Genomic DNA, 11862 nt, shown 5'->3' with positions numbered 1-11862 from the left:
AGACAGGTTTTTCCACACTAGATTCCGCCTCGACTTCACCTTGCTTACCGGTTACCGAACCCTGCTATCAGATTACTTCTGATCTAACCATGGCAGAGCTGCTGGCCTCCATTGAACGTCTTAAACCTAACTCTGCTCCCGGGCACGATGGCATACCTACCTCCTTATTCCGCAACTTGGAAGGGACTGCTTTGCAGGCCCTGCTTGATGCATTCAATGACGTGTGACATTCTGGTGCCATGCCGGACGAGTGGAAGCATTCTGTTGTTATAATACTGAAATCAGGTCATCCTCCAGTATCTCTCTCGGCCCTTCGTCCAATTTCCATTACGCCAAAAATCTGCAAACAAAATATTACCAGTCCAGGTAGCACAGAATGGGGGGCCCCGGTAGGTCCGATGTAGGCAAGTGTGTCTGGGGCAACCATCATAAAACCGGCATCGGTCCCCGATGGGGCAAAACTGGGCAAGCCCCATTTGGGCTTGCCCCTGCTCCTCCTGCCTGGGTCCCATAGCGGCGTTTCTTGGGCTAATGCAGAGCACATTCCTGCATCCAGACCACAAGGGTCCCTTGCCGAATATTTGAGGGCAATCCAACCTAAATGTGGGCTTTTTATGGGAAAGCCCTCATAGATTCGAAATGAGGCCGCCCCCATTAAATCTTTGTGGGACCAACATAGGCCGTAGTGGGGCAAGAAAACGGACATACCCACATGCTGCCCCAATCGGCCCCTTGTAGGTTACTTGAGGGCAGGTGAAATATGAATAAGGGCTCAATTTGGGCAAGCTCTCGTGAAGCCCAAATGAGGCAGCCTTAGCTAAACCGCTTTAGGTCCCACATAGGCTGTAATAAGGCTGGAAGGTGGGCGTGCCCGCATGGTACTAAAATCGGTCCTTTGTGGGGACTTTGAAGGCCCGTGCTACAGCAGGTGGGCTATAGGTTTAAAACCAACGTCCAGCCCAATTGGGGCTACCCACATAAAACTGCTTTAAATCCCACATGGGCCGTAGTGTGGCTGGACGGCGGGAGGGCACACATGATACCAAAATTGGTCCCTTGTAGGGAATTTGAAGGCACGTGCAACAGCAAGTGGAGTTTAGGTTCAAAACCAACACCCAGCCCAATTGGGGCTGCCCACACAGAACCGCTGTAGGTCCCACATTGGCCGTAATGGGGCAAGAATGCGTGCGTTCAATTGCGTAATCATTGTTTCCAACCTTTATTTGCATTAGATGTTCTCTAAATTACCATTATAGATGATTTGTATAACAGTCGTTGCCATGTTTAGTCGATTAGAAATTTACGTGGCTTTAGTTCTTGCGCTCATGCAAATTGCGCTACAAATACTAAAACAAACTGATTGCTAACTGTTGCCTCTTATGTGGTTGCTTTGGACAGCCTGCAACTCTCAGCACAATATAACTGTTCAGAACACACATCTCCATAGCCTGAACAAGATGTACATGAGGTCAGATGAATGTTAAGGATTATTGTAAAATTTGATATTGTGGCTGTTTAGAAAGTGCAGACATGTATAAAATAATTACTTTTGTGCATAAATATTGATTGGGAAAACTTGGACTAGGGTTTTCCATCAATTTCCTGCGTCGGACCCCTATGAGAATAATGTGGGCAAGCCCAAGTGCGGCTAGCGCTACAGAACCCGCATTGGTCCTATGTCATTATCTGAGGGGCTAACTGAAATAAAAAAAAATTGTTCCTCCAAAGCGGCTGCCCAAATTGGTCCAAACTAGGACCATCGCGGGGAGTTGGCGGGATGTGCCCTTTTACCAATTGCGGAAAAATGTGGGCAACCCCGGCATCGGCCCCTAGTGGGGCCCATTGGGGCTTTGTCGACAGCCCCATTCGGGCCTACGTCGGCCCCACTTGCAGCACCCACATTGAGCTCACCGGGGCTGTCCTGCATTGCTTACATCGAGCCCACCGGGGCCACCCTTCATAGCCCAATTTGTGCTACCTGGGAGTTCCCCATTTTGCTTTCAATTACATTCACTGCCTTCGTGCTCTAACATACTTCTAATCAAATTATGTACCCTATTTTGTCGTGTGTAGCTCTCACGAGCCTTTGATGGCTGCCCATTTTAGGCAGAAATCTTTTGCAATATAAATCGGGAACCATAAAGACATCAGGTAAAACATAGAACGAATATCCTAAGTTGCTGAAAACATTCACATCTGATCAGTAGTGCGGATATGTAGGTAAAAGGGCATCATTACACGGTGAAATATTCATTGTTCTTTGTGAGCTTTTTTAAGGGTAAGGTGTGAAAGGAAGTACATGAGGCGCATAGTGTGTTTGTGGTACATGCATTAGAATAATTTCCCAAAACTTACTTCGTGTCCGCTGTACACAGCTGTTCTAGCACAGCAGCTGACATGGTGAAGGCTTGAACCATCAAGAACAACAAATTTTCTTTTGAGTCTGTGCTTTTCACTCCTACCTAAACAATAAATTTTAGTGTGATTAACACAAAGATGGAATCTGTGTCTAGGTACATGCTTTCAGGAGGATTTGCAAAATTGTTGGAGAAGCGCGATGATACTCAATGACCTCAAAGGTAAGGAATCATGGTAATAATTTTATCAGTTATTGGTGACAGAGTTGAAATATTTACTACGTAATTACTGAACTACGAAAGTCTCAGTCTAAGCAACACTTGGAGGCAAGAGACTTATATTCTCTTGACTACATGCCTGCTTTTGAAATTCATCACGTTTAAAGGTTTGGTTCATTTTGACTTGAATATTAGCGTGATGTTTGATTATTGGGAGATATGATAGAATTATTTGCCTTTAGTAATACATGACCTTGTAAGAGCAGAGCTATCTTATATCGTATAATTCCGCCATGCTTAGACAATTCCTATTGTTGCCGAGATGAAAGGAATGATTTTCGTAGTATGCATATATATGCTTGACATGCTTCATATCGTTATTTTCATTTTAGAAGATGTAGACATTTTTGCGACCCTTTATATTGATGCTAAAATAATCATGTCAATCTTTTTAAAACTAATTTCGCAGCTTGTCCCTCTGATGGGAATTGTTTTATTCTTCGTAGGCTTACATTCATTCAAATAGGCCAAAATATTTGGTTGCTATTGCTCAAATACCCATTGCAGTATCTAAGGACGTTACAGCACTGAGAAAAATACATCACAAAGACAAACGACTATATATACAGGTAGGTGAAAAGTGTTCTCACATACTGATATTATGAGACTTCTATTCTATATTGCTATTCTGTTTAATGCTGTTCGTCATTCAGTCAATAAATATGTTGACGATATGATCGCTCCTTGCTAAACAACATACATCAGGGACTGTTAACGCAAGACACGAAAATTTCAAAAACCAGTTGTCTTTCTTTGTGGAACAGCATATACCTTAAAGACATTCATTTCAAGTTACAAAATGAGAACGGGCCCCAGTCAAGGTAATTACATACAGCTAGAAGCAATATGAGAGGGAACACAGGAGTACGTGGCCTCCACGCTTTCAAATGCGCTGTCACCGACAGGTGACAATAATCAGTGGTAAAAACATATCTAAAGTAAGCTTTGTCGGCTCCGCTTTCCGAGCTCACACTTGATGCCACCCTCTGTGGTCATGTTTGTGGCAGCGCTTTGCAAAGTGCGGAGGCCACGCGCTCCTGTGTTCCCTTTCATATTGATTATAGCTGTACTTATCAATAGACTATATAAAAAACACATAGAACCTGTTTTTCTGTTTTTATCTTTTCGGTAAAAGCGAAGCGATAAATGAGGTCAGACTTTTCAGTGGGCACGAATCATAAGGTCTCCCGGTCGCGAAGGGAGGTTTTGAGACCGGGTAAATGGATGCAGAAGAGGACTTTATTCTATTTCGTCTCTAAATTAACTCAAGAGAGCTACAGGCTATGTTCTAATGAAGCGCTGGCGTCGGCATTGCCGGCGTTGGCACTTTCAAATAAATGTTCCAAGCATGTTTCTGCAGGTGATTGTTTTCCGGTTTCATGGCTATGTATTCACTGGTCGTCGGGTGGTGTAACACCATAAGGCATCACTTGACCAAGTTGGCAGGGGTTGCTTTGTCAGTCTTTCCTTTTGAGTGGAGATGATGAGACCAAAATTGGGATATAGGGCCCTTGGAACCTTAGTCGCGTCCCCCTTCGGTTAAGTTGTCGTATGTTAAGTAGTATTTTCTATAGCATTTTTTACGATTGTTAAATGTGCATGCAACGTAATCAAAATTACAACTTTTTTAATTAGGGAGCGGCAAAATATTCGTACGCGAATGAGAATCCGCGATGGGAGCCTGCAAACGTGAGCCAGCAACGCTGTCGAGGCATGCTCTTAGAGGAGGAGCTTAAGTGTCCCTCAATGTCTTGGTCCCTTAAGTCGGTAAAGGAAGCCTTCGACCCACGCTTCATTGTCTGGTTGTATAGAAAACATTGGCGAAATTGAGGTCTTTGTGAGGGGTGCCATTATTTGTTGAAAGCTCCGGCGAAACACTGCACAAACACTTATCACAAACACCTCCTTTTCGCGCGGAGGCTTGATAAATTTTTACTTCGATTGCTCTGCGGAATGGTTATGTTCAGTGAAATGACTAAGTCGGAAGTGAGACATTCTATTTGCTTTTTCCTTTCTGCAGTGCGCCTAGAAAGACAACAATAGTAGTTATAACGTTAGTGTGCAGCAACCTGAAAATTGTATACGCAGAGTTCTCGCGATGTTTTCTTCTTGCTTAAAGGCTGGCGTAAGCGCGTGAATTCGGCGTTCAGTGAAGTCTTTGTGATATTTGCTGCAATACATCGGTGCCTCATTAAAGTAATTGATTTGTTTTGAGATTTTGCTTGACCATTATTGTATTTTCTGTTGGCTAAAATACAGAAACTTTTGCTTATTCAGAAAGTTCATGGAATACATCTCCTTTCACCATTAAAGATACCTGCTCTTGAAACCACTAATTTGACAATACATTGACCACTGGGTATGGCACATGTAGCTTGGCATATGAAAGCGCTCTTTATTACACTGAATTGAGGGAAAAAATAGTTGTAAACTTTATACAGTAAAAAAATCTCTTATTCTCTCCTGAACCTGCACAGCGCAAAAACTACTCGCCATCTCTTGTTTCTTCAGACTTCCGCCGTTAAGCGACCTTGGCACGTGGGACATGAAATAGATGCTGGCCTCGGCGTATCGCCTACTAGCGGGAGTCCGCCGCTCATTAAGGAGGATAATGAATGCCGCGGGCCGTCATCAGGTTTCTCGAAAAGAGCCATCTACACAGCGCCTAAATATGTCACCGGAGACTGATGAAGAAGGCGTGCTTAATGTACTGCACAAGTGTACTAATGAAGTGTTCAGTTACAAACGAAGACACCTAGATTAAGGAGGCAAAGTTATAAACCGCCGCTCTTCTTCACAGAAACCCGCTTTCTGCTCGAGGTATGCGCGCAATCAAGCTTATTCCTACCCATAAATGCTTGATCCTTCGGGAGCTTCTCGTCTTGCAAGACGGGACCCTTCAAAAACTCTCGCATGATGATAGATAACGCTACTGAGAGCGTTGCGTTGTGTCTTTTATCTTAGTTTTGTTATGAATGGCCTTCGAGAAATGTGTTTTTTGTACATTTGCTGCGTTTTAAAAGAGGACGTAACGGGTTTCTGATGTTTTTTTTTTCACGAGAAACATGCAAAATAATCCGTGCCAGGGCAATGCGAAGTGGACTGTTGAAAGACAGGGCTGCAACATATTTCTTGCAAAAACGCCTTCCTTATTTATTAAAGTTCATTATACCGTGAACATACCTATTATCGCTTATAAGTACGGCCGAGTATTGACATAAAAGTCTGGAGGCGAAAAGCTTTATCCTTTTGAAAAACCCCGCCGGGTTGGCGCAGTGGTTACGGCGCTCGACTACTGCTCCCGAGGACGTGGTATTGAATCCCTGCCTCGGCGGCCGCTTTTCGGTGGAGGCGAAAAGCAAGGCGCCCGTGTGCTGTGCGATGGCAGTGCACGTAAAGAAGCCCAGGTGGTCGAAATTTCTGGAGTCCTCCACTACGGTGTCTCCTGAGTCGCCACAAACCAAACCAACCTCTGGTAAATTACTCGATGGTAATATGGTAATCACTGAACAGCAAAATACAAATAAACGATAATTACAGCTAATATAAAAAAGTTATCTGGTTATTATGCAATGCTATCGGAAACAGATGGTGATCTTTCTTTCCAATATAAACTAACCTCAAAACTTACAACATTCAGGATTGAGAAGTACGGGTTCCTACCAGGTGTTTGATTTAGTTTTCAGAGCACAATCTAGCTATTTTCTTCTATTTATTACTCTGAGCCACGAATGTTCTCCTTCCCTTTGTGTTTCTAAGACAAGGCGGAAAGAAAAGACTGAGAAACTATACGTGCCCCCTTTAAATATGAATGACTATGCCTCTTCACTCCAACTTTAGTGCGGGCTCTAAAGGGTATTCGAGTTTTAGACAAAATGAACTCCATTTATCGTGCAGCGCTAAGAGGGTTCTTATCTCAGCCATACACTAGTAAAGTTTAGTTTGAGTAGGTCTAAATATAAAGGACATTATTGTTTTAACCGGCGGTTCTCTTCCACAACCGAAACCGGGTGTCACGTTTGGGAGCCTTGAGAAAAATATATATTCTTCGTCTTAATCCCCCCTCCCCCCCCCCCATCTAACATATTTAACCTTAGGATATAAAAAATAGGGGAGCGTTGGAGGGCAGCAAAGCAAAGTGGGTAGATTATGTCTATGGTAATATTTGATGAATGAAGAATTTGCGCCGAGCGGGCAACAATTGTGAGGGAGGATTTTCCCAAGGGTATGTTATGATTGCGCAAATTACGCAATTTTGGTAGAAGCTTGCACCCAATTTTTAATAGGAACCATCCCTAAAGAAGTGCACTAAATTTAACAAGTATACTCCTATTGTTATTGGGAAGGCTCACTTACTTTTTTGAACTGGTTCTTCCACCGTCCGCTGTATTGCGCCAATCCCCCGTGATGTGATCCAATAACAAATCGCCAAGGAATAAAATAGATATTACCAACCTTCTCGGTAGAAAGCAGCAACAACTTCTGCTATAGCGGAGGGGGCATGCGGATTGTCTGCATTAAAATTACCGAGCTATTCCCCTCACAAACAAAAACGCTCGACACGCAGATGTCTGCAAAACGCAGTGGTGGTCAATTCAAAATGGCCTTCATGTAAGCATCAATTCTTTTAGTTATATCAATTTTTGTCACGTTTCCACGGGATCAATTCCAAAGCACTTTAAAACGCAAATCGAAATGTTGAAAACGTTGCAAAGAACCTATAAAAAGCGGTAAAATCCAGGTGAAATAAATAAACCAGCCTATGGGTGTTTATGAATTAATCTTCCCAAAATGCTTCCCATTGTTCCCATTGTTCATATTTTATAAGCTTAATAGAGTTTGACTTAGATAATGAGGGGAATATAGTGTGACAGTAAGATCTTGGTCTTTATGGGTTTAGAAATTACTACTTCCTAAATAAACGTAAACTGCTGTTCCTTCCGTAGGCAATGTTCGATAGCCTAGGGAAGGAACACCAGTTTACATTAGGTAGTGAAGCAATGGAAGTATTAGGCGAATATATCTATTTAGGACAGGTAGTAACCGCAGATCCGGATCACGAAAGGGAAATAACAAAGTGAATAAGACTGGGATGGAGCGCATTTGGCAAGCACTCGCAGATTATAACTAGCAGCTTATCGGTATCGCTCAAGAGGAAAGTATGCAACAGTTGCATCTTAGTTGTACTTACCTATGGGGCTGAAACGTGGAAGCTAACAATGAAGGCTCGTTGAGGACAACGCAGAGGGCTATGTAACGAAAAATGGTAGGGTAACATTAAGAGATAGGAAACGTGAAGAATGGGTCAGAGAAATAACTCAAGTCAGTTACATTCTAGTGGAAATCAAGAAGAAGAAGCGGGCATGGACAGGACATGTAGCGTGAAGAAAGGATAACCGATGGTCGATTAGTGCAACAAACTGGATTCCAGGGGAAGGAAAGCGTAGCAGTGGGCGGAAGAAATTTAGGCTGGCGAACGAGGTTAAGAAGTTCTCAGGGGGCAAGTGGATGCAGCTCGCACAGAACCGGGTTAATTGGAGAAATATGGGAGAGGCCTTCTTCCTGCAGTGGGTATAATTAGGCTGGGGATGGTGATGATGATGATTTATGAAATTTATATACTTTGCTGTCATGTTTTTCTAGCAAGGAAGGAAAACGTACAAAAACGCTTATTATGCTGTCTAATATACAAAATTTGTTGTGGGGTTTAAAACTCGGTGGACTCAGCCCGCTGGCAAAATACTTTAGGAATATGTACTGAAGTAATGCAAGCTCATTTCAAGGGCGAAAAACACTTAAAAAAATGTATATTTCGTATTTCTTCTTTTTTGCCAAGATAGTTAGACAAAACTGTTAGACAAATATTGTTTCGGATTTTTCATTTGTATTTACAGCAGTTCTTTTCACAGGTTGATGCCACTCACTCAGTGTTTTTTTTTTTCTTTTTTGCTCTCTCTGAGAATTGGCAACGGGTAATGACTGAATTCACACATAGCGTTCAGAGCATGCAGGCTCATGTGACAACTCGCCCCAATACCTTGGCTATCCAGAGCAGATCCAGTCATTGCATGCGTTTCGAACAGACTAATGATAGGCAAGCATGCCAAAGATGAACGGTTCGCGCTATACGCGAGATTGCTCAGTTATGAAATGTAGTAATCAATAAATTACATACACAAATAACATTTCCCTTCCCATCACGTAAACAAGCACTAACTATAGAAATACTGAACACACTTTCGACTATTTTCAACTATGGCAGAGAATATTGAAGAGTCGTCTCGTAGAGCAAAGCATCGAATGTAGTGTGTACAAGAAGCTGTGAACGTGCTTCATCGGTTCCTATTTTAATGTAATGCCCAGGTGGAAATGAAGGCTCTCGACAGGAAAGCTTTCGTGGGGCCCTACTTAGAGTAAATGCCGTAAATTAGGGCGCCACCTTTGCTGTGACATCTCATGACTGTGAAGAATGAAAAGAAACAATGTTTGCCCGAGAAAAACGATGAAATCCCCTTACACAGAAACCTTGCGTTTTCATGTGAAACCAGAAGTGGTCTCCTATTTGCGAAACATTTCTTCCCTTCAAAACACTGCAAAGTCAACGCAGATGCTGTCATATCCAGCCTATATCGGGGAAAAAATATCCCGTTTGAATGGAGACTGCGAAAGGATCTGTCGGGAACACAAAGGCCCATTTTCGCCAATAGCTTCGCTCCTGAAATAAATGCTAAATCTGGGGCGCGAACTTGCAGCTCCAACGAAAAGCGTGCAGTGGCAAGTGCAATGACAACCCTATCGTCAGCCGGTCACACGGTCTCAATGGAATAACGGGGCGACGCACAGAGCCCTACGGGGGAAAAACCACGATTTCACTTCAAACATAATCTTTTTCAAACAAAGCAGACGAACATATTTCGCATCTTTTTTTTCTGTAAAGCGTCTTTGCTATTTTTACGCTGGACGCTATTTTGTCGCGGTATTTGCCGAAATCCCGTGAGAAATCCAACAAAGCGTAGCAGCGAGAGAGTAATAAAGGCATGACGTCGGCCAGTTGACACGCGAGCTGCCTTTTTGGCTTAAAGACATATCGCTAATTACCGGAAGGTTCCCATGCCTTAAACCTTTCCAACACCATAAAGTCGCCTCCTCTTTCGGTTTGTAACAATTAAACGAACTATGAGAAAGAGACTGGTGAAACGCAACTCAAAGTAATTAATACTCTTATTTTCTCCCTACCACGTTTTTAAGGATGTATAATTGAAAATATAACACCAACTCTCAATTCCATTCTCCGTTTGGTCACAATATGATTCACAAAACGATGCATGCCTTCAGAATAGCTTTGTTCTCAACATAAAACGACCAGATATATTATGGCATATAATTGGCAAAACTAATTTATTTCTTTAGTTTTGTTTTTATGAAGGAAAGCCTTCAGGAGGTAAATAATTAATTGGGTAGTGAATAGTACAGTGCAGTGCAAATATATCATGTTTATACTAATCTACCCAGCTTAGTGTCGGTACATTTTATAGAACAAGAGCATCTGTGTTCCCTATTTTTGCTCTTGATGTAGAAAAGTGGTTGCTGTCGCGTTAAGTATTGCGAAATAGGGACGCAGGAAATTAGGTTACGTGGCATGCTGCAACCATAATAATAATAATTGGTTCACAGGAAGGGAAAGGCGCAGTATCTTTCACACTTGTGTCTGTGGACACCTGAACCGCGCTATAAGGGGAGGGAGGAAGGTGGGAGTTAAAGTGAAAATAGAGAAACAGGAGCCGCAGTGGATGGCTACTGAGTAATTTCGACCACCTGGGGATTTTTAACGTGCGCTGACATCGCACAAATACCATTATATAAGGTAGAAAGCGACGTACGTAATTTCAATCACGCACCAACAAAATCTAATTTGTTTCGTATTCTACTACTGCTTCAAATATTTCTGCGCAGTTCTTCTTTTTTAAGATATTCGCACTCTAACCAAAACAGCAATCAAATGAGATCTCAGTCTGCCAAAACTAGTGGTTCATACCTTTATTTCACCTGCATTTATTTCATAAAAATTTCAGTCGTCCTATTAAAGTACAATATTCTGCCTCGTCGTCAGCTTACTTTCAATTTCCTGAAACCATAATCATATGTTTCCAGAAATTTAACCTGCGGTAACCTTGCTGGAACCATATGATTATGGTAGCTACGCGAGAGTAACCTGCAGTAATCACTGGGCTCAACTTACTTTCAAGCGACAAGTGGGTGACGCAGGCTCGTTTTCTTTTCGATCAGCTTCCGCAGCAGTGACTCGCACGCCACCAATTCCGTTCCAGAATTCCGTTTTAATTTTTCTTGTATTTACAACTAAAATATCCCCCGAGGTGCTTACTCCGAGTAGCTACGCGAATGGCGGAGAATGTTGTAATGTAAGACATTTAAGACATTTTTGTAACGTCTTAAAAATTATTTTGGTAGTGTAATACTTTATGTGCTCGATGAGCCAAAAGTATTCACAATTTCAAAGAGACAAAGATGAGGCAGGACTCAAAACAAAGTTTTCTTCGACAACAGAAGGAAGCTCATTGAGAAGCCAAATTGGTTTAGAGCGATGGGTATGCTGACTCAAGTGATCACGTATGCAGACCGAAAAACGTGGTCTCCAGTAATAATCGAATACCCGACGCCTGGATTGAAGCGTTCTCAGTGTGGGTTGCTACCCGGACTAATTTCGAAACCGTTCAGTCCAGCGACCGTGTATCACGCGCAGCGATGCATAATTCACGAGGCATTTGCTATCCGGGAAAAAGTAAAACAAACCCTGTGGAGCTGGACAGTACTAGGCGCGGCTAGAAAGAGAATGTTAGGAAGAAACTGGTCATTCGATTTTTTTACCGTGTAGAGTAAGGAACTTGAGTTAATTGGTGGCGCAAAGTTTTTTTTTATCATTAGCACCAATTTTCTTTGTAGAAATTACCTCCTGTTAAATCATTTCCCGTTGGAAGACCGGAGCGAGCTACGCACGCTCGCCCTTTTTTCAGAACCGATGCGATCTGTAGAACAACGGGTGGCGGTGATATAGGAACAGCCTTGACAGATAATAGGAATAATTTACCTTGACCGTTTTATCTGAACTCCAGTGTTTTATCTTTGTTTCACAACCCCTTCAAGTCTCACAATTCTATTGACAAACTTGTCTTGCTGAAGGTCTGCAGGTGAAACTCAATTTTTCTCG

The sequence above is a fragment of the Amblyomma maculatum genome, chromosome 10 (assembly GCF_055883805.1).
Source record: "Amblyomma maculatum isolate TAMU_Amacu chromosome 10, ASM5588380v1, whole genome shotgun sequence".
Taxonomy (NCBI): domain Eukaryota; kingdom Metazoa; phylum Arthropoda; class Arachnida; order Ixodida; family Ixodidae; genus Amblyomma; species Amblyomma maculatum.
This window is presented reverse-complemented; position numbering follows the sequence as displayed.